This window comes from Phascolarctos cinereus, unplaced genomic scaffold, assembly GCF_003287225.1.
Source record: "Phascolarctos cinereus isolate Bilbo 61053 unplaced genomic scaffold, phaCin_HiC Scaffold_2;HRSCAF=192, whole genome shotgun sequence".
Lineage (NCBI taxonomy): Eukaryota > Metazoa > Chordata > Mammalia > Diprotodontia > Phascolarctidae > Phascolarctos > Phascolarctos cinereus.
This window is the reverse complement of record NW_027555625.1, coordinates 378,116,830-378,142,002: the sequence shown is the minus strand read 5'-3', so window position 1 is coordinate 378,142,002 and position 25,173 is coordinate 378,116,830.

Genomic DNA, 25,173 nt, shown 5'->3' with positions numbered 1-25,173 from the left:
AAAATGAAACAATATCGGTAAAGAATTTGCAAATCCCCATACACTACTAAAATGCTAGATATAGTAGTAGTAGTTGTAGTAGTTGTAGTAGTAGTGCTGCTTTACTTCAATATTGGAACTTGAGAAAATGTTTTTAAACTACATCAGGACGAACAAAAAAAATTGAAAACTGATTTTTTCTAAAGCTTAGAAAATTTCAGGAACTCTTAAAAGAAGCTCATAGTACATTCTAATAAGTGAGCATTTACATGCTAATTGCTCAATTTTGTTTTTTCTCCATGGCATTAAAGAAAAAGCAAGCACATATCTGTCATGTCTTATAAGATAGAGGAAAAACTTCATTTTAGGTTCCTTTACTTCTAAAACTACCTATGATAAATAACCAAATTCCTGGGATAAATATCACAATCTTCATACTATATGTATATGTGTATATGTGTATGTGTGTATGAGTGTGTGTATGTGTGTATTTCTGTCTCTGGTTGTATCTATCCTTGGTTAGAAAACTGCCCATAGCCCAACTAAAACAGTCTGTGCAAGTTGCTATGACAAGTAATCAATACTGATTGCTACCCAATCAATACAGTTGAAAGGATCTGTATTGATTCAAAAGGCTGCACATGGCTAACCATATTGACTGATCTCTGCCACAGTCCATTTTATAGGCTGCATATAGACTGTCCTTGTACATGCAGATAAAGTCAAATGAAGAGTAAAAGCAAATAATCTGATTGTTTGATAAACCTTTTATTGAGGAAAAAAGTAATTCCCTGAATTAATTAGTTGGCTGCACACTGGGATTGAGTATTAGAGCTGGCATTTTCATCTGTTAAACTGGTATGACCTAGTCAATCATAGCATCATATATCTAAATCTCAGAGGGCATTTAGTCCAGCTCTCCACTCCCCCCCTCCCCCCGATTTTGTAGATGAAAGAAGTTAAGGTCTATGAAAGTAATGTGACTTGCCTAAGGTTACCCAATCAGTAAACATCACAAGCAGAATTTGAACACAGGTTCTTTGGTTTCAGAGCCAATGTTCTCTCCACTACACCATACTGCCATCTTAGACTATTAGACATGTAGTTAGGAATACCAAGCTTCAAAGCTACTTCTGACACTAATCTTATGTATGTAACTATCGACAAATCACTTAACCTATTGTACCATAGATAGCTACAAGGTATCTCAGGTACAATATTCAGAATGTCTAGGATCCCAAAAAGAGACAATTCAAAAGATAATTTCAAAAAAATGCAAGCCACTTTAATGCCAGAAAATTCAATTTCCATTAGCACAGGGACATTTATTTAGCAGTAAGTTGAATGTCATGGTATGCGGAAGGCTAAAAACCTCTGGTGGACAAAGGGATGTGATTTCCAAGCCAAACAGAAGATGCACAAGTATTCTCTCTCCTATTTACTCTACTTTGTTGTTGTTCAGTCATTTTAGTTGTATCCAACTCTTCATGACCCTTAGGGTTTTCTTGGCAAAGATACTGAAGTGGTTTGCCATTTCCTTTTTCAGTTTCATTTTACAGATAAGGAAACTAAGACAAATAGGGTTAAGTGACTTTCTGAGGGCCACACAGCCAGCAAACATTTGAGGCCAGATTTGAACTAGGAGAAATGAGTCCTTCTGACTTCAGGCCCAGCACTCTATCCACTGCGTCATCTAATTGCCCCTGCTCTACTCTCTACTTTCATTCAATTCTATAGGTCATTGCATAGCTCCCTACTTCATTCTGACACTAAAGGTAATAGACTTTGTTACTTCTTGACAAACTTCCCTTGCAGACTTTTATGGCGGGTCCACTAGAAATAGGAGATTCTATCCAGGGATAGAAAGATTCTTTCTCCCTTAGAATAAAGCAAATTTCATAACAAGTTTGCAAAAAACAGTGATACTGTGAACGTCTGCAACATTTGCCCTAAGCTAGCATCTCAGAGAAATTTACCAAGATAACAAGATGATGTGACTATGAAGTAAGTGCTAATAGCTTCATTTTGCCCATGGCCACATGCTAAATCCAACATGGAAAAAAATCTTTCCCCAAACAGAAACTAGATGCCCACTTGTCTAGAACACTGTAGACTGGGCTTCCCATTCATGGGTGGACTGGATGAGATGATTTCTGAAGTCTTTTTCACCTTTGAGAAGCAGCGTCATGAAAAAGAAATACAATTAAATTCAAAAGGCATTTATTAGACTCTATTGTGTGCAACATACTTTGCTAGATGCTAGGCTTATTCAAAGTTGAGAACTGGAGTGGACAAATTTTTACCATATGGAGAGAAAGTGGCATAACCTTTCTAGTCTTCTCAATACTCACTTCCCACCACACACTCTTTCATCCAGAAACATCAAAGTCTGGGCCGTTCCAGGAACTAAATAGTCCACCCCTCCATCCCAGGCATTTTTTTTTTACAGTCCCCCCAGACCTCTTCACCACTGCTTAATGACTTCCCTGGCTTTCTTAAAGTTCCAAATACAATCTTATCTTTTAATGAAGCCTTTTCTAATCCCTTTTAATTCTTCTGCCTTCCATCTCAATTATTTCCTGTTTATCCTGAATATAGCTTGCTTTGTATAGATTTGTTTCCACCATTAGAATGTAAATTCCTTGAGGGCAGGGACATTCTTTTGTCTCTTTTTGTTTCCCCAGCATTTAACATCGTGCCTGGCTAGTGGCACTTAATGAGAGTTTATTGATTAACTGACAGTTGAATAAGAGTGTACAATAACAAATCTAGAGATTGGGGATACATTATGTATGCAGATAAATAAATTGTAAAGTTAACTGTGTATTCAAACCAACTTCTCTATGGCCATCTCTAATAGAGTACACAGGGCTCTGTTCTTGTTCTTATTCCTTTTAACATTTTTATTAGCAGCTTGGATGATTATAGATGACATAATAATCAAATTTGCCAATGACATGAAGCATCTCATTGGATAATAGAATCAAAATGTTAATAAATGACCTCAATGGACTAGAATGAATAATGCTAAATCTAAGAAAAATTAGTAATAATTAATATAAGATACTATTGTTAAAAAAAAAAGTGCTGAAAATAAGATATATAGGCCAATACGTGGCCCTAGGCAAGTCACTTAATGGCTTTCTGCATTCAGTTTCCTCATCTATGAAATGGGGATATTAATAATAGAACCTATCTTGCAGGGTATTTGTGAGCATAAGATGAAATAATACCTGTAAAGTATTTTGAAAATCTCCAAACACTACAAAAATGCTAGTTATATTATTATCATTATTATTATTAATACTTCTATTACTTCAATATTGGAACTTGACAAAAGTGGGTATAGAAATCTATCCTGCCCTATGGGAAAATAGAAGGGGAAGGGGATAAGAGGAGGAAGAGGGGTGATAGAAGGGAGGGCAGATTGGGGGAAGGGGTATTCAGAATGTATGCCATCTTGGGGTGGGGGGAGGGGAGAGATGGGGAGAAAATCTGGAACTCAAAATCTTGTGGAAGTGAATGTTGAAAACTAAAAATTAATTAATCATTTCTTTTGAAAAAGCAGTGTGAGTATAAGATGGGGGAAATACAACTGAACAATGGTTCCTGGTGGGGGAAAAACTTGAGTTTTTAGAAAATGAACAAAAATCACCGTGTGACCAAAGTAGAACATTCAGCACAAGGAAATATGTAATAGTTTTCCTATTCTTTGGCTTTCTTAGGCCACGTTTGGGCATCATATTTCAGAAAGAGAATTTACATTCAGAGAAGGACAATCAGTTCTAAAGGGAGTAAAAACCATGCCATATCAATACCATTTGAAGGAACTATAAATGGTTAGCTTGAAAAAGAGAAGATTGAGAGGAAGTTGTAGTAACTGTCTACAAACATTTGAAGGACACTTATGCAGGAAATGGGTTAGACTTGTTTCGTTGGCCCAGAGAGCAGAATTAGAAGCAATAGGTACAAGTTGCAAAGAAGGAAAACTTCGGTTGAATATAAATACTTTCTAATTAGATCTCTTCAAAAGTGTAATAGACTGCCTTGAGAAGTAGGGAATTCCCCAGCCCTAGAAGCTTTCATGCAGGTGCTAGAGGACTACTCTGAGAATGCCATCAGGAAGATTTCTGTTTAGGTGTGGCTTGAAATTTGCCAATTTCTGCTGCCCAAAAGCAAAAAGAAGTCACAAGTGGAAAAAGTTTAAGAAGCCCTGGTCCAGAGACTGCCTCAATATAGTATAACTGAATGTAAGGAAAAATTGGATCTGGTCAATCGACCTGTAATAGGTTGTGGGGAATTTGATTAAAAGAGCCACTCCAAGTGACAAGAAATGGAATTTCTGAGTCCCTATTGTAGCAAATTAGTTGGAATGATTCTAAGATGAAATGTAGTATAGCAGGAAGAAAAAAATGGACTTGGAATTAGAGAATTTAGTGAAAAGAGTGTGGATTCTGTTTTCAGAGAAGGTGTGTTCAAATCTTGTCTCTGAGTAATTTTGTTTAAGTTACTTAACCTCCCTGGGTCTTACTTCCACATCTGTAAATGGTAGTGGTAGGGTGTAAGTGGGAGTGTGGGGGAGGGGTAATTGGTAGATGATTTCTGAGATCCTCTACCATCTCTACAGCATGTTCATATGATACCTATTACCATAGTTAAGTCAACTAAATGTTCTGAACCTATTTCTCTGTTGTTTAAAAACAAAAATGGTATTGGTGCAACATGTACTAATAATCACAATGTTTCTATTGCTTTTAGGGGAAAATGTTTTTAAACAGCACAAAATTCAGTATTTAGCTGAAAGCAGCAGATAAGTGTCATTGAGTTCAACCTATAATTTCATCAGAAATAAGAAATCCCTGATGAGAAAATGCCTGCTGCTAAAGAGGAAAAACAAGTGTATAACTTAGAGTCTTAGAGAGAAGGTCGTGATTCCCATATATATCAGAGGCAGAGTTGTACCTGTGAGAGATGATCTCTCAGAAGTGAAGCCTCCTCAAAGGGTCAATAGTTCTTGTTAACAGTTCTTGATTGTTGCTTTCAAAACTGCTCCGCTCAGACCCTGTTTTTAAGTACTTAGCAGAAAGAATAGCCCTACCCCTAATCTGAACTGCTTGCCCTTGCAAAACTTCACGCCTTTTCTTGTCTCTGGGCAAACTTGCATCTCCATGAATAGATTGTGCCCCCTGAAAGCCCAGCCAATAGGATAAGGAGGAGGGGGTTAGGGAGGAGGAGCTCGCATTAGGGTATAAATAAGCTTTGATTTCTGTACTGAACTTATACTCTCCTGGCTGGCAATGGTGACTAGGTGCGGTACCCTTTCTCATGAGAAAGCAATAAACTCCTTTCTACTTTCAAGGTATCTAAGTCTTTGTTTTTATTTTTGAGTAAGTGTTCTCTGTCCCACACATACCTATTAGTTCCTGACTCTAAGGCCAGCTGTCTTTCCACTACACTGTGGCTAAATGATCTTCATTATTAGAGTTAATCATTATGAATAACATTAATATTAGTTATCTGTATTGCTTCAGTACTAATTCTACGGCAGTCAAATAAACAGAATTTTCTGTGAAGGGAAAATATATCTAGTCCAGAAAGTGCACAGAATCTAATTGTGGGTATGAGTCTAACTTAATTTTTCTGATGGTTAATGTAAAGTTTGCCTTTGCCTATCACCCTTCTCGTGTGTGTTACTTATGAATAAGGTATGAGTCACAATATGTCCTGCATTCACTTCTAGGGCACTGATTTGCTTTAAGATAACTGGTAAGTCTAAAGTGCCCACTACTTTATCAGAAAAGAATTAGAAGTCCATCTGTGAGCTGTCTCAGTTTTAACTAAAACTCTGTCAAACATAGAAAACAAATGTTTGATTCATTTAAAACAACTTCAGGCACCTTCACCTTTCTTAGCTATATTGCCAGTACTGAATGTTAAAATACTTTCAAAGAATGAACTGATTTCTCTGTTGTACCTGTCAGCCCCCTCTTTTGTTGAAATATTACATCCTAGTCGGTCTGTGATTTTGCCATCAAACTGTCCAAAACATGTCATTTTAAGTTGTGTGTGTGTGTGTTTTACTTTAAGTAAGAAGGTCTACATTTTCTTAAAAACAAAGAGAAAAAAAGATCAAGATATCAGATATTGATGTCAGATCTCTGAAGAACTAGCTCCCCAAATGGAAGGCCCTGGGTAAGCATGCATTTCATTCCCTTTGTAACCTTTCTCTCTCTGCCTTCAGCAATCAATACAGGGCTCTGAGACCCACCTGTTCAAATTAGGTTTAGGGATTTTCAAAAACATTCTGCCCTACCTAAAAAGTTCCATTCCAGAATCAGACAACAGTCTACCAGTTACTTAGGAGGTTCAACCCAACTTTTGGGAGAAGGGTTTTTCTCTTCAGTTTCTACTCTCCCCCTTCTCTATTTCCTGTCAAATATTTCTGAGTTGTTCACAGACTCTGCCTCCCAATCAGATTTATAAAATCCTCTGCACCACTAAAACAAAAAAAATAATTTTGTTTAAAAATATAGCTCATCACATTTTTATAGATTTTACTTCTGTTTGATCTTCTATATATTTTTGTTTGTCCTTGATTTGTTGTAAAATAAATCTTTCAGAACTTTAGAATATGTATATATGTGTATATATATGTATATATGTGTGTGTATATGTACACATACATATACACACAAACTACAAATAGAGTATAATATATGTATGTATATATACATGCATATCTACATATGCATACATATGAGTATATGAGTGTATATGTGTATATATACATATATTGTATTGTGTACATATATATACATACATGCATGTGTGTGTGTGTGTGTGTGTGTGTGTGTATGTATACTTTATCTGTAGTTTGGGAAAAATTATTACAATGATAAATTTCATCCAAAAAGAGTGGCTATGAAGATCTCCTTAAACACCATTAGTATATACTTATGAATATTTAATCAAGAATGTTATTCTTAAACCCATCTCCTACAAAAATAGATGAAATGACTGCCACATGCACAGATCTTCAGCAAGAAAGTCCTATCATCATTTCTTTCTACACCTGTGTGGCAAGGTGATGAGTGTTTGACCTTAGTTCATTACTGTACAAATGGGCTAAAGCAGAATGTTTGCATTTCATTTTTCTCAGCAATGAACTGAACTTTCCGGGAAAGGAGATAAGCTTAGTACCTTTTTCTCCTGGGATTTCTTTTCCTTATCATACATATATATGTATCGATGTTTACATTGTTCTAATTCCCCAATAACTATCCCATTCTTTAAAATTTCCCCTTATTAAAAAAAGAATTAAACAGAACAAACTTGACTTATTAAGTATATATGACAACATATGCCACGTTCTGCACCTTTAGTTTAATCCTTTCTATTTTAAGGCAGGGAAGAATGTTTCATTATTGGCCCTCTGGAATAAAAATCATACATACATGTATGTATATATGTTGGTAAATCAACTATCTTCCCATATGAACCCATTCCTCCTCTCTGTTTCTGATGAGGATACTGACATTCTTCCAATTACCCAGATTCTCATCCTCATCAATGTTCTTGACTCTTTCTTTTCCCTTAACCATCATCCATCACAATCAATTGCCAAATTGTATCATTTCTATTTCTGAAATATCTATTACCTCAACCTCTTCTTTCCAATCACCAAGATGTCATACTTTCCCTCCAAAAAAGCCCAATTGTGAAACATTTTTAGCATGCCCCTTTTTGTTTTATAAACATTCTTTACCTTAGCAGGAGTGCAGTAAAAGGCCCAGGGAATGAAGTCATTACCAGACTGGGGGGCCTCTTGGAAGAAGATGAAGAAAGAGGAGAAAAAGGAAAAGGAGAAGAAGGTGATTGAGAAGCCATTTATATAGCACTTTAAGGATTTAAAAATGATTTCTATCCATTTTCTCATTTGAGCTTCACATCAACCCCGAATATATTTACATTTTTACATGTTGTAAACTCCCCCCACCCCTTCCCAAGAGAATATAAAATCAATGAAAGTAATTACTTCTTTTGTTTTTCTTTGTTTTGTTTTGTCTAAGTGTTGCTGGTACCTACCAAAGGATTTTCCATTAAATTGGCACTTTAAAATTCTAGTTGAATTGGATTGGATGGATCAAAGGCAGTATTTACCGAATAGCACTAAATAACTGGTTTTTGTTGTTGTTGTTGTTGTTGTCATTATTTTAATCACTGTCTGATTTGCCATTGGTAGAATAGACACTGCCTTTCCTCTATCAATCTCTCAGAAAACATATTGACTTTTCTGATTGGGTCTTTTGTTAGTCAATTTCAGTGCTTTAGCACCTAGACAACTCACAAAAATATAAGTTGCAGAGAGGTCCAGACCTGCATAGGTAGAGGAAGTTTCTAGTGAAATAAAAAATATAGTTTTTGTCTCTATCCTGGTCAGCCTCAAAAGACCCATGACTTTAGTAAATTGTAAGCTCAATATGAGTCAGCAGTGTGATATGACATCTTGAAAAAATAAAGGAAAGGAAAGCAAGGAAAAGAAAAGAAGAGAAAAGGAAAGAAATGAAAAGGAAAGAAAATGTCACTCTCTCCTGGTTCTCCTCCTACTTATCTGCTTTTCAGTATCTTTTCCCGCATCCTTGTCCAGATCATGTCCTTTAACAATAGATATCCTAAAGGGATTTTTCCTTGAACCTCTTCTCATCTTCATCTATTACTTCACTTAGTGATCCCATCAGCTCCCATGGATTAAATTATCATTTCTACGCTGATGATTCTCAGATCTATGTATCCTGCCTTAACCTCTCTGATGACCTCTACTTTCACACCTCCAACTGTCTTTTAAATATCTCAAACTTAATGTCCAGTAAACATATTAAACTTAACATGTTCAAAACTGAACTTACTATCTTCCCCCCAACATCATCTCCCACACCTAACTTTCCTATTTACTGTAAAAGGAAGCATTATCCTTTTAGTGTCCCAGTCCCAGAACCTAGGCATTATCCTTAACTCCTTATTATCTTCCACCTTCCATATACAATCTGTTGCCAAGGACTGTTGATTTCAACTTCCCAATATCTCTCAGATGTGGCCCATTCTTTCCTCTGATATTGCCACCTCCCTGGTGCAGCCCCTCATCAAGTCATGCTTAGACTATTGCAATATTCTGCATAAGGTTTTTCTACCACAAGTTTATCCCCACTCTGATCCATCCTCTCCATTTAGCAACCAAAGTAATTTTCCTAAAGTGTAGCTCTAATTACATCACCCCCTCCACCCAATAAATTCTTGTAGCTTCCTGTCGCCTCTAGGATCAAATATATAATCCACTGTTAGGAGTTCAAAGACCTCTATAATCTAGCCCCTTCTCCCCACTCTCCCACTGACATTTCCAGTCTTCTTAACACCTTACTCTCCAACACATACTCTTTGATTCAGTGACACTGGCCTTCTTAATGTTTTTTTCTGTTGTTAAATATTATTTTATTTTTCCCCAATGACATATCAATAAAAGTATTAGCATTCATTTTTACATATATTGAGTTCCAAATTTTTTCCTACCCTCCCTCCCTTCCCCTCTTATGAAAATGGTAGGCTGTTTGATAAAGTTTATACATGTGCTATCATGTAAAACGTATTTCCATATACATCACATTTGTGGAAGAAGAAACTGATTAAAGGGGAAAAACAGGAGAAAGAATAAAGCAAGTGAAAAAAAATATTCTTTGGTCTGCATTCAGAGTCCAGCAGTTCTTTATCTGCATATGCATAGCATTTTCCTTCATGAATCCTTTGTACTTGTCTTGGATCATTGTGTTGCAGAGAAGAGCCTAGTTGTTCATAGTTGATCATCCCACAATGTTGCTGATATTGTATACAATGGTTTCCTGGTTCTACCCATTTCACTTTGCATCAGTTTGTACAGTCTCTCCAGGATCTTTTGAAATCTGATCATTCATCATTTATTATTATACAACAATATTCCATTATCTTCATATTCCACAACTTGTTTAGGTATTCCCTAATTGATGGATGTCCCCTCAATTTCCAATATTTTGCCAACACAGAAATGGTTGCTATAAATATTTTTGCAAATGTAGGCCCTTTTCCCATTTTTATGATCTCTTTAGGATACAGACCTAGTAGTGGCATTGCTGGATCAGAGGGTTTGCACAGTTTGGTTGCCCCTTGGGCATAGTTCCCAATTGCTCTCCAGAATGGTTGGATCAGTTCACAACTCTACTAACAGTGTGCATTGGTGTCCCAATTTTCCAACATCCTCTCAAACATTTATCATTTTCCTTTTTTGTGGTATTAATCCATCTGATTGGTATGAGGTGGTATTTCACAATTGTTATAATTTGCATTTTTCTAATCAAAAGTGATTTAGAATACTTCTTCGTATGCCTATAGTATTTTTTATTTCTTCATCTGAAAACTGCCTATTCATATATTTTGACCATTTATCAATTGGGGAATGACTTGTGTTCTCATAATTTGACTCAGTTCTCTATACAATCGAGAAATGAGGCCTTTATCAGAGACACTTGCTAGAAAGATTGTTTCCCAGATTTCTGATTACCTTCTAATTTTGGTTGTATTGGTTTTGTTTGTACAAAAGCTTTTCAATTTAATACACTCAAAAGTATCTATTCTTTATTTAGTAATGCTCTTTATCTCAAGTTTGGTAATGAATTTTTACCTCCTCATAGATCTGACAGGTAGACTCTCCATTGCTCTTCTCATTGCTTCATTGCTTAGGGTATCTTTTAGCAAGATCTAGTTTCCTTCCTTATCTCTTTTAATTAAGTCTATTTTTGCTTTTACTTTGTCTAAGATCAGGATTGTTACCCCCCCTTTTTTTTTCTTCAGCTGAAGCATAATAGATTATACTCTCGCCCCTTCCTTTACTATGTGTGTGTCTCTCTGCTTCAAGGATGTTTCTTGTAAGGAACATATTTTAGAATTCTGGTTTTTGATCCACTCTATTACTCACTTCCGTTCTATGGGAGAGTTCATCCCATTCACATTCACAGTTACGATAACTACCTCTGTATTTCCCTTCGTACTAATCTTCTTCTGTTTGTCTTCTCTCTCTTTTCACTCTTTTCCGCCTCACCATTGTTTTGCTTCTGTCTACCACTTTCCCTGATCTGCCTTCTCTTCTGTCAGTCCCTATCTCCCATTTCCTTAATCCCTCCCCTCCTACTTCCCTGTCAGGTAAGATAGATCTTTATATTCAGTTGATTGTGTATTTTAATTCCTTCTTTGAACCAGTACTGATGGGAGTAAGATTCAAGCAATGCCCATCTCCCATTCTCCCATCTTCTTCTCCACTACAAGAGTTCTTTCTCACCTCTTCGTGTGAGATAATTTACTCCATTCTACCTCTCTCTTCCTTCTGCACTCACTGTACTCCAGTTTTTCATCTCTTACTTTTTTATGGCATTCCCTCAAATTCACCTTGTACCCTTACCTTCTCTCTATGTATTTACTTTTTATCTGTACTGTTGTTAGTGGTACAATTTTTAAAAGTTATAAGTATCATCTTCCCAGGTATGGATGTAAAACATTTAGCTCCATTGAATCCCTTTTTGCCTATTTATGTTTCTCTTGGGTCTTGATATTAGTGGTCAAATCTTTTGGTTTGCTTTTGTTCTTCTCCTTAAGAAGGCTTGAAATCCTTTTATTTCATTGAATGACCATTTTCCCTTGAAAGATTGTGCTTAATTTTGCCAGGTAAGTGAGTCTGAAGACCATGTTTTCATTGTTCCTTTGCTTTCCAGAATATCATGTTTCATTACCTCTGATCCTTTAATGTTATAGCTGCCAAGTCTTGTGTCATCCTGATTGTGACTCCCTGATATTTGAATTGTTTATTTCTGTCCACTTGTAGTATTTTTTTTCCTTTATTGAGAGTTCTGAAATTTGGCTATAATGTTCCTTGGGGTTTTTGTTCTGGGATTTCTTTCCTCAGGTGGACTCTTTCAATGACTATTCTGCCCTCTGCTTCCAGGACATCAGGGCAGTTTTCCTTGATAAATTCTTAAAAGATGCTGTCCAAGTCCTCCTTTTGATTATGGCTTTCAGGTAGTCCAAGGATTCTGATATTGTCTCTCTTGAATCTCTTTTCCTGGTCAATTGTTTTACCTATGAGACAGTTTACATTTCCTTCCTTTTTTTTTCATTCTTTTGAATTGATTGATTCATGATGTCTCATAGAGTCATTAGCTCCCACTTCCCCAATTCTCACTTTTAAGGTATTGTTTTGCTCAATTACCTTTTGTACTCTCTTTTCCATTAGTCTAATTAATATTCTTTAAGGAGTTCTTTTCTTCAATGGATTTTTGCATGTTCTTTTCCATTTCTTGTATTCTACTTTTTAAGCTGTTTTCTAAGCTGTTGACTCATTTTTCATAATTATCTTGCATCACTTTTCTCATTTTTCTTTTACATTTCTTATATGATTTTTAAGCTGTTTCTTTAGTTCTTCCATGAGTTCTTTCTGGGCTTGAAACCGCTTTCCATTTTTCTTTGGGGTTTTGCCCATAGGTGTTTTGACATCGTTATCTTATTCTGAGTTTGTATCTTAGACTTCCGTGTCACCATAATAACTTTCTATGGTCAGATTCTTTTTTTTGTTGCTTTGGGCTCATCTTTTTTAGGGGTGGTGGTGGCTTTTTCTTTTCATTTAAATTTGAGCTCTGGACAAGGGTGGAAGGGACACTATCCAGACTTCTTGTGCTATGCTGATGTTGCCCTGAGGCACACAGAGGACCTTCTTGTCTGGTGCTATGCTGAGGCAGTGAGTGGGGGTTGGCTGGTGTTGCTAAAGGTTGGTGCTATGCTGGGGTGCTAGTGGTGGTATCTGGTATGTGTTGAGGTTTGGCAGGGTGTTTCTTTTTTCTTTTTTCTAAATTTTCAATTTTTTTCAATTTTTTTAATATAAATTTATTTTTAGTTTTCAACATTTACTTCCACGATATTTTGAATTCCAAATTCTCACCCCATCTCACCCCTCCCCCACCCAAAGATGGCAAGCATTCTGAATATCTCTTCCCCTAGTCTGTCCTCTCTTCTATCTTCCCCCCCCTTCTCTTATCCCCTTCCCCTTCTATTTTCCTGTAGGGCAGGGTAGACTTCTGTACCCCATTTCCTGTATTTCTTATTTCCCAGTAGCGTGTGAAAACATTTTTTAAACATATGTTTTTAAAACTTTGGGTTCCAAATTTTCTCCCTTCCTCCCTCCCCACCCACCCTCATTAAAAAGGCAAGCAACTCAATATAGATTATACATGTACAGTTATGCAAAACACTTCCATAGTAGACATGTTGTGAAAAAAAAACTATTTCCCTTAATCCTGTCCTGCAATCCCATTTATTCTATTCTTTCTTTTGACCCTGTCCCTCCTCAGAAGTATTTGCTTCTGATTACCCCATTTCTCAATCGGCCCTCCTCTCTATCATCCCTCTGCTCTCTTGTCCCCTTCTCCCCCTATTTTCCTGTAGGGTAAGACAGATTTCCATACCCAGTTGAATGTGTATGTCATTCCCTCCTTAAGCCATATCCTATGAGAATAAGACTCCTCATTCCCTCTCACCTTCCCCTGCTTCCCCTCCACTGTAAGAGACTTTACCTTTCTGTTATTTTTTGTGAGATGATTTACTCCATTCTACCTCTCCCTTTCTTGTTCTCCGAGTATAATCCTCTCCCATCCCTTAATTTTATTCTCTGGATATGACCTCTTAATCTTCAACTCACCCTGTGCCCTCTATCATCTATCTATCTATCTATCTATCTATCTATCTATCTATCTATCTATCTATACATATAAATTTTTTCCTCCAACCACCCTAATACTGACAAAGATCTCATGAGTTATAAATATCACCTTTCCATGCAGGAATGTAAACAGTTTAACCTTAATAAGCCTCTTACGATTTCTCTTTCCTGTTTACCTCTTCATGTTCCACTTGAGTCTTGTACTTTAAAGTCACATTTTCTATTCAGCTGTGGTCTTTTCATCAAGAATGCTTGAAAGTCCTCTATTTCACTGAATGATCATTTTTTCCCTTGAAGTATTATACTCAGTTTTGCTGGGTAGGTGATTCTTGGTTGTAATCCTATCTCCTTTGCCCTCTGGAATATTATATTCTATGCCCTGCAGTCCTTTAATGTAGAAGCTGCTAAATCTTGTGTTATCCTGATTGTGTTTCCACAATACTTGGATTATTTCTTTCTGGCAGCTTGCAATATTTTCTCCTTGACCTGGAATTTGGCTACAATATTCCTAGGAGTTTTCCTTTTGGAATCTCTTTCAGAAGGAGAATGGTGGATTCTTTCACTTTCTCTTTTGCCTTCCGGTTCTAAAATATCAGGGCAGTTTTCCTTGATAATTTCTTGAATGGTGATATCTAGGCTCTTTTTTTGATCATGACTTTCAGATAGTCCAATAATTTTTAAAATTTCTCTCCTGGATCTATTTTCCAGGTCAGTTGTTTTTCCAATGAGATATTTCACATTGTCTTCTATTTTTTTCATTCTTTTGGATTTGTTTTACAGTGTCTTGATTTCTCATAAACTCACTAGCTTCCAATTGCTCTATTCTAATTTTTAAGGAAGTATTTTCTTCAGTAACCTTTTGGACTTCCTTTTCCATATGGCCAATTTTGCTTTTTAGGGTATTCTTCTCTTCATTGAGTTTTTGGACCTCTTTTGCCATTTGGGTTAGGCTATTTTTTAAGGTATTATTTTCTTCAGTATTTTCTTTGGTTCTCCTTTAACAAGCTATTGACTTGTTTTTCATGATTTTTTTTTTGTATCACTCTCATTTCTGTTCCCAGTTTTTCCTCTACTTCTCTTACTAGCTTCCCAAAATCCCTTTTGAGCTCTTCCAAGGTTTGGGATTGATTGCATATTTTTCTTGGAGGCTTTGGATGTAGGAGCTAGCACTGCTTGCTCACAATCCCAGCCAATTACTTGAGTTTTAAACTATTTGTTATGGTAAGAGTCTGCTTCCAATGTGGAGAATGTACTGACCCAAGCTTTGGGGGTTTGTACAGCTGTTTTCAGAGATACTTGTAGGGACCCGTACATATTCACTTCTTCCAAGGTGGTATGGTAAGGGGCGAGGTGTTTACTCCTTTCCTGGCCTGTGACCATGAGTATTCCTTTCTGTCCTGGAACTGTGAGGAAGGTTTTCTGTCCCCAGCCACTACAGGCTCCACCATGCCAGTGCTCCTCCTCACCCTAGGACTTCTGCCCAGAACTGTGGCCCAGATCCAAACACGGGCAAAGCAAGAGATTCCTGCCTCAACACTGGCAAAGAGATCCCTGCAATACCCCTCCCATCAGCCACTTGATTCCCCCTCAGTCTGTGGGCTGGAAGCTCAGAAGCAATCACCACCCTGGTTCCTGCACTCTGCACTTTGTGCTCCGCGCTCTGGAACTGGCTCTGAGACCTAGCTCCTCTCTCACCACAGAAACAGACTTTTCCCACTGACCTTCTAAGTTGTCTTTGGCGTTCTTGGGTTGAGAGGTCTGGAAACTACCACAGCTACCAGCGATTCATTCCTTGAGTCCTGCTCCAGGTTCGATGTGGCCTGCACCCCCATGCCTCACTGTGCTCATCTCCCAGCCTGGCGTGATATTCCTTTCTAATCAATCATCCAGATTGTCTTGGGATGGAAATTTGTTTCACTCTGTCTTTTTGTGAGTTCTGCTGCTTTAGAATTTGTTTACAGCCATTTTTTATAGGTATTTGGAGGGGTTTGGGGGAGGGCTCAAGCAAGTCACTGCTTTCACTCAGCCATGTTGGCTCCGCCCCCCTAAGCTATTTTTTAAGGTGATATTTTCTTCGGTATTTTTTTGTGTCTCCTTTAGCAAGCTGTAGAATTGTTTTCATGATTTTTTTTTTGCATCACTCTCATTTCTGTTCCCAGTTTTTTCTCTACTTTTCTTACTAGCTTCCCAAAATCCCTTTTGAGCTCTTCCAAGGCTTGGGATTGATTCATATTTTTCTTGGAGGCTTTGGATGTAGGAGCTTTGACTTTGTTGTCTTCTTCTGGTTGTATATTTTGATCTTCTTTGTCACCAAAGTAAGATAATATAATCTGACTCTTTTTGTGCTGCTTGTTCATGATCCTGGCCAATTACATGAGTTTTAAACTATTTGTTAAGGTAAGAGTCTGCTTCCAATGTGGAGAATGTACTGTCCCAAGCTTCGGGGGTTTATACAGCTGTTTTTAGAGATACTTGCAGGGACCTGTTTGCCAAAGGCTACGCTGAAGTATATGGTGGTTTTCTGAAGTACAGTGTGCTGGTTCATCTGACTATGCTAAGGCATGAGTCATGTCTCAGTGTTGGTATTTGCCTGTTCCACCACACTGTGGCTCAGGATCTCCTGCTGGTTTGCTGAGATCTGGCTTGTTGCTGTCTTGCTAGAATGCTTCCTATTCTAGACTGTGCTCCCCTTTCACCTGAGTGAGATGAACCTTTTTTGCTGATCTTCCAAGTTTCCGAAGCTAAAAGATTGTTTCATTCCATCTTTTTGCTGGTTCTGCTGTTCTAGGACTTGTTTTGGAGCTCTATTTTATGGTTTTCTGGAGGTGAGTATCTGGCCTCCTTAAATATTGTTCCAATAAGATATTCCATATCTCAGGTGTCATTTTCTCTGGATGTCCACCATGCCTGGAACTTTCTGCTTCCTCATCTTCACCTACCAATTTTCCAGGTTTCTTTCAAGTCCCAGCTTCAAATCCATCTTCCACAGGAAGTCTTTTCCAATCCCTCTTAATTCTAATATCTTCCCTCTGCTAATCATTTCTTATTTATTCTGTATATGGATGTCATGTATATATTTGTTTGCTTTTGGTCTCCTTTATTGGATTGTTAGGTCTTTGAGGGTAGAGATTGTCTTTTGGCTCTTTTTGTATTCCCAGAACTAAGCTCTAAGCTTGATTCATAATTAGGAGTTAAGAAAACATGTACTGGCTGAAAAAAGTTAATAATACCATAGACTGCATTGTGAAGCATAGTTTCTAAGAATAAGGCAGAGATAATCATATATTCTGGCACAGTAAGACTATACCTTGAACATGGTATTCAGTTCTGAATGCCACCATTTAGAAAGGGCAATGATAAAGTGGAGAGCACCCAGGGAAGGACAACCAGGATGATAAAGGGCCTTAAGGCCATCAATCTAACAAACTAGGAATGATTATGCATAGAAAAGAATACTTGGGTTGAGTATGACAACTCTCTTAAAGTATTTGCTGGGCTGTCATGTAGAAGAAGGATTACACTTAAACCATTTGATAGTAGAGGGAAGAACTCAAAGTAAAGTTTTTTTTGCAAATAGGCAAATTTAGTATAAACCTCACCAAAAAAAAAAAACCTTCCTGAGTTATCCAAAAGAGGAATGAACTGCCTTGGAAAGAAATAGTTTCCTGCTGGTTAGAAATCTTAAATAGAAGCTGACTAACAAATTTCCAAGTATTTTGAAAAAGGGATTCTTTTTTCACACGTGATCTGGACTGAGATGATACTGACATCCCTTCTAGCACTAAAATTCTGCAGTTCTGTGATTTCAGTGGGTATTTCTTCCACTGATTGCAAATATTTTATTTCTTTGTAAATCACTTCAATAGTTGCTGTGACCAAGGAAAATTCTTGACCAGGTGTCCAACTTTATTGAGATGGGCCTCTCTGAAATAGGCCAGTCTGACTGGCTATTTAGCCAATTTGAATTCAGTAGAATTTAGTGAATTCAACTCCATGATGCTTGGCTTTGCATATCTGGCCTTGATAGTACAGGTAACTTAAATCACAGTCTAGTCTACACAGTGGCAAAACACAGAATAGGGAGTCAGATAGTAATGAATTCAGGCTCAGTTGCTTCCTGTTTATGTGACCTTGGGTAGTTACTTTCCTGCCCCCTGCCTCAATTTTCTTCTCTATTAAATGAAGAGCTTGGGCAAACACATATATGTCTCTTCCTGCCCTAAATCCTGCGTTCTTATTCCCAGAGTGAATGTCAGAAGCTGCCAATCCTACTCTACCTCCTATTTGCCCTTTCACAGAAACAGGGTTTTATTAGATGGGAAGAAGCATCTCATTACTGCAGACAGCTGTCATGCCCTTGAAAGGTCCCTGGAAAATGGCTCATTTGTCTTTGCCTTTGACATCATGCATGCTTTCCTGAAAGCTTTACTCCACAGTTATATTTTCAGAAATACAAGCAGTCAATATAATTATCTTGCCCATTTAATGTGTTTAATTCAGTAAATTCATTAACTGTATTGAATTAAACAAATACTTATCATATATCTATTTTGTGACTGGAACTGCTCTGTATACCAAGTCAGATACGAAATTAAATGGAACCTGTTTCCTGACCATGAGGAACTTATCAAGAATGATAAAACTACACACATAACTGAGACAAAATGGAAAATGATAACAACCAAGAGAGGAAGAAATGAAAGGGACATGAGAATTAAGAAAAAAGAGTGATATTAGGTGTGATCAAGGAAAGGTGATGATAGTTAAAAGTTTGATGAGGATTTTAGCATGGTAGGATTTCAACAATAATCAATCAACAAGTATTGGGTAAGTGCCTACAATGTTTCAGGAACTATGTTAGAAATTGAAGGTGAAAATACAAATTACAAAACAATATCTAGGATCTTATATTCTAAATGAAAAAATAGAAGTATACATATATATTCATAATAAACATAAAGAAAATAAATTGAATAAGTAAATAAAATAAATAAAGTTCATTAAAAAGGGAAGGCACTAGTAATTGGAGATGTCTATAACACTTCCATGCAGGAGGGGAGAGTATCAGCTGTATTTGAAGGAAACAAAAAAAGCATTCCATGAGGCATAGGTACTGAAGGAGTACTTCCCAAGCATAGGGGACAGCCAATGTGAAGTCACAGAGCTGGGAAATGAAATGTTATGTCTGAGAAACAGAGAAAAGGCCAATTTAGCTAGATAGTAATGAAAAGGAGAGGGAATATGGTACTGTGTAACTGGAAAGGTATATTGTACCCATGTTATGAAAGGCTTCTAAAACTAAAGAGAAGTATTTGTATGTTGTCCCAGAGGCAATAGGGAGCCATTGCAATTGGTTGAGCAAGGGAATGACAGGGTCAGACCTATGTTTAAGGAATAAAACATTTTAGCAGCTCTGTGGAGAATAAACTAGAGAAGAAAAAGAAGTGACACAATCCTGTACATGAGTGGCCCAGGCCACAGGGTCTCTTCTCATTAGACTGAGCAGCAGTGGGATTCAGCAGCACCCTGGATGTCTGAGCAGCCTTTTAAGGACTGCACTACTCACTAACTGGTGTGAGGAAGGGACTAGAAAAGGTGCTGTAAAAATTGTCTGCTTCACCCAACACTGGCCTGATTACCAGGGCAGATGGGAATCCCAGCCTGTGGTCAAAACATACCAAAAAAATTGAGTGAAGCAAGGCAGCTATTAAAATCTCAGTCTGTTTCTGTGTGTCATTAATAATGTCCAAGTATTCCCAGTTTTTGCATCTTCTTGTCCTTTAGAGACAGTTGTGAATCATAATAAACCTTTAAAACAAATTTTCTTTGTCTAATTCAAAAAAATAAAAAGAAAAATAAGTGGCAATGAAAGACCATACAACAGGCTATTGTAATAATCCAGGTAATGGCCTGAAATAAACAGGCGGCTGTATGAGAAAATGAGTGAAATGTAAAAGATCTTGTAGATATACAATCCATGAGATTTGACAACTGAATGGGTATTAGGGGTGACAGAATGAGGCATTAAAGATGATGATGGGGCTACAAACCTGACAGACTGAAAGTACAAAAATGGTAATATATTTTAATAAAAATAAGGAAGTTTGGAAGACAGGAAGGCTTGGGAAGAGGGGAAAGATTGTGAATTCTGTTTAAATTGAATTTAAGCAGTCTTGGAAACTAGAGAGGAAACAGCCTTGATAAAAGGAAACCATATAAGAAACTACTATAATATTCTAGGGGACAGATGATGAGAGCCTGAAATAAAGTTGTGTCTGTGTGAGAAGAGAGAAATGATTGTTTTAGAAACCCAGTTTGATATTTCCAATAGGCAATTAGTAATGAAGAACTAGAGCTCAAGGGAGAGATTGGAGCTGAATATCTGAATCTTCATTGAGATGATAATTAAGCCTATGGAAACTGATGAAGTCAATGGGAGTACCTCGTTACTTCTGTATTTATCTTTAGTATTTTGATAATGATAAGATGGGAATGAAGATGGGTCACTGAAGATGTTGAGTGACTTGTCCAAGGTCACACAATGACTTATACAGGCTCATACAGCCAATATGTGTCGAGAGGGGGGAATTTGAACCAATGTCATCCATGGAGAAAGGCCTAATTTCTATCCACTACAAAACTCTGCCTTCCTTAATTTTAATAATGGCTCCCCCAAACAGACTTAGAACATAAAAACCATTAACACAACTTGCTGTATTAAAAGGAGCTCAGACTTTTCAATAATTTGGACTCACACTAGAGTCATGTGACAAGAAGAAGATACTATAGAAAATTGCATTCAGATAGACACATCAGATCTGAGCAAGAGACAAAGTCTTTCTGAGTTGCTTGCAATAGAACAGTAATAAAAGAAGTGTTTAGTGATTGTAACACTTTCTGACACTGACTGATTAAGAGGCAGTGTCTGACTGGGATTTTTCTTCAGTTAATGTCAAGAAAGAATAAAGATAATGACTCCGAGGGTTTATTTGCACTCAGAGTAGATGAGGCTAGCCAGCCGAATCCACAGCTTAGCCCCGCCAGATCATCACAGCACCTGAACCTAGGGTTATTTTATTATCCACTTACTTTCTCTTCATGAAGTGTGATATTCTACTGAAGCCAGTTTTCCATCCTCAATACTCCTGAAACAATTCAGAGGAAATGATTGGGGATTGGGAGCTGAGGAAAGAATGAAAGGAGAGAGCCTATCTCCTGCAGGGTAGCCCTCCATTTTGAGGAGGGATAGAGAGGAGAATATGGGTTTTGGAGCTGGTTTCCTAATGACAAACCTAGATGGTCCAGCAGGATGGTGACATACTCTTAAAAGTAGTCAGTTTGAAGGCAAGGGCAGGGGTTTCTCCTGATCTAGCTGATTAATCTCATATAGATAATTCTTCTTAAGGGGGAAAGGATGGAGAGAGGTAGGGATTGTGAGAAACCTGCTTATATGTCTAACAGGCATGATGGCCAGAATGTTGAGCTCCTAGGCACCCGACTCTTCTACAAAGGTTAAACTGGACAAGAAGGGGAAAATTATGTGTGTGCATGCATATATACATATGTGCATGTACATATACACCTGTTTCTGAATATATGTCTATATGTATGCACACATGTGCCTGTGTATCTGTGTATGTGTACGCATGGATGTATATGTAAATTATATGTGTGTGTAATATTGCCTATACAAAGACACATACATGTATATATACATGTGTGTACATAAGTACTTATATAACATATATAAGGATTATATATACATTTTCTCATTTCATCCTCACAGTAAGCCTATGAGATAGGTACTATTATTATTCACATTTACATGTGAAGAAATTGAGGTCAAAATTACACTGCTAATAAATCTGAGATAGAATTTTAACCCAGGTATTCCTCATTTCCAGTCCTACATTCCTCTACATATTGAAAAGCCCTACAGGACCTAGTCCCAACCTATCTCTCTAGACATAGTAAACATTACCTTAAAAACATGTGATACTTACAAAATGACATTCTCTCTGTTTCTCACCCATGGTACAGCATCTCTAATCTGTGTACCTTGCCACTGGCCTTCCCACATTCCTGAAATGCAATCCTTCTTTTCTTTGGCTGCAGAGTTACTCTCTTCCTTTAGGTGAAGATCAAACACTACCTTCTGCATAAAGTCTTTCCTTATTACTCCAACTGCTAGTATCTTCCCTCTCAGTCTCTCTTATATTTAACTATTTGAATGTATTTGTACTTACAAGCTTTGTATTTATATGGTATTTGTTTTTACATGTTCTAGTTCTCTTTTCCATTAGAACATAAAATCATCACAATTAGGAAATGTTTCATTCTTTACACTTGTATTTGCCACACCTAGCACAGTGCCTGGCACACAGTAGACATTTAATAAATATATATTGATTAATTAAATTAGACTACCTCTCTAAATACATGAATTCCTGGAAATTATCAGTTGCATTATCTTATCCATTTAATAACCAGAATTGGAGTCAAAAGGAATAAGGGAAGAAGAGAGAAAGGGAGAAAGGGATTACATAGAAAAATAGCATCAACCACAATCCAATTTGGTAGATTCTCCAGCTATGCGCCCAGAGGAGGCAGCATGGAATAGAAGAGAGACTGATGGCTTGGCATCAGAAGACCTGGAGCTGAATTCATGTTTTCCCATTTAGTACTTATGAAACTTTCAACCAGTTACTTTCCCTTTCTGAGCCTCAGTTTCTTAATGTATTAAATGTAGGTGAGGAGAGTTGGCCTGTAGGGTCTTCCAGTTCCAAATTCCATGATTCTGTGATCTATGTTCTGTGCTTATATCTCTGTATATTCTTTCTATCACCTCCCCAAAACTTTTTCTGTTTGACTTTAAAATCTAAAGCATCTTCTATGCAAATCATATGGTGGTTCTTTCAACCTCATTCCAAGTATCATAGTATATAGGGAGGGGTAAAGCTTAAACCCCAAAGTCTAATTGACTCAGTTGATAAGACAACTTTAATCTGCCCAGTCATGAAATGAATATGTAAGAGGGGACTGGGCATGAAGCACTGCAGAGTGTGCTCTGCCTAATACCTACCCACGTGGAGCCTTGGTGAACCCTCTTTCAGGAGTTTATGAGGGCTCTGACCTCACTCCTGAGCAAGTATAGGTGTTACATGGCTATTTCTTGTCTGCTTACCATGTGGTGATAAAAATTTTATTTTTATTTAATTGGCTGCTGCACTAAAATTGTGAACTTGATCTGTCATTTTCTCTCTCTCTCTCTCTCTCTCTCTCTCTCTCTCTCTCTCTCTCTCTCTCTCTCACCCTCCCTCTGTCCCATTCCCCCTCCTTATCCCTCTCCCCCTCCCATTCCCTTTCTCCCTCACCCTCTACCTTTCCCTCTCCCTCTCTTTCCTTTTGAGTGGTAAGGAGGAAGAAATACTGTAGACCTCTGGATGGCATAAATACATGACACTGCTATTACTTTTGTCTTGGTTGTGTTTCAATCTTTATTAATCTTAGGTGAATGACTCTTTGGAACAGAACAGGCTAGGCTGTGAGTCTGTAGCAATCACAACTGATAGCTGCTGAAGGCACACCGTATGAGGCCTCAGCCTTAAGGAATAACCTGCATGACGAAGAAGCCAAGCCTGGTGCAATACCATAACAGACTTGAACCAGACCATCAGTTATCAACTTAGCAATGGAAACATGACTTACTGCAGAAACATTGACTTAGCCATTGGCTATGCTGGACTCAGAAGCTAACTCTGTGGGAGTGGTTTAGGGAGACAGATTTGTCCAGTTTTTTGTTTTATGTTCTCAATAAATATCCCTTTATTAGTGCTAATTGATATTACTTGGTTGAATTAATATTGAGATTTTACTCAATGTCTAGTTGATATTAAGGAGATGGTTACTGGATTAATGATACTGAGGGAACACAGTGGAGGGATACTCATGAGAAATAGCATTCATCATAACCCTTCAGAGACACAAGAATTCTAAGGGGAGAAGGAGCAGTATCCTGACTCTGGAGATCTGACCTTTTACTGCTAGAATGGGGTTATGTTTTCTTTTGTCTCTTTCCCAACTGTAATTTCTACAGCAAGCTAGTCATATTTGTATCTCTTATAGTCATAGTTATTATTTTTTGTATTTTGGTCATCTTTCATGGCCCTACTGCATTTTCCACTTTTTCAGAGATACTTGCCTCTTCACACCCACAGAACCCCCTTTCTCCATATTGACACATATCCACACAACTCAAGAACCACTCACTCTAAAAATAGAATCAGCTACAAGCCCCTGAACTCAAATGCCCTTGCTTCTTCACATTTGGTGCCTAATATTTTATACCTGTTCTCCACTTTTGATTCATACTTTCAATTTTCCGTCTCTCTGTTTCTGTTCCTCCACCTCCTTTTTCTTCTCCTCTCTCTCCTTCTTAGGAATTAGGGTGATTGCCACGTGTGTAGAGAAAAAAAAAAAGGACCGGTAAGAAAGAAGTTATGGAAGTTGAATCATTGAAAATGATTAAGACACTAGAAAGATCAAGGCATTCTTCATTCAATTTGGAGTTTCGCAGGTGTATATTATCATAGTATTTACCTGAGAGCAGATGATATCAAGCTTTGCCAAAACAAGATAGATTACATGGGTTATGAAGCAGGTCTAGCCTCACAGTACTGGACTTCTAGTCTTAAGAAATCCACCAGGACAAGAGCAAAAGAAACCCTCCTATATTCCCTTTGGAAGATTGATTTGGGGAAAAGAAAGAGAGTTAGCATCTTGGGTTATCTGTAACATTTTTTTTTTGCATTTGGGAAATGTTCCATAAATCAAAATTCCAACAAATAATTCTCCAGGCCATATATATTATGTATTTACAAACAGACAAAATTGGGTTTGAGTGATTAGTCACTACTCTGTGGTTAATCTTCAAGACAATATCATTGCTACTTATTTATTATGTATACGTCTTCTTCAAATAATGTCTTTTAACAGAAAGAACTTCCCCCATCTTCCAGGGTTCAAATAATAAAATCAAGATTAAGTAGAAACAAAATAGCTTGCATAGATTCTGGGCTCTTGAGCTAGTCCTTGTAGGATACATACAATAAGATGGCATTCAGGTGCAAGGCCAGGCAATGCTCATTAATAGCACGGATTTCTTTAGAGTGTGGTAGTTATGGAATATCTTGGTATACATTCTGTTTAAAGAGCTCATGGGCAGAAGATGAATGTCCAAATATTTCTGCTACAATATGCCCTGAATCATGAGGCCAATTCAGATTGTCTCATGACAAGACCTGACCTTTATAGAATGAACATCTCTTTCTGCTAATTTGCATACACCACAGAAAATCAGAGGTGGCTACAGCTCATCAGTCACTTCCGCTGCCAGAGCAGACTATAAA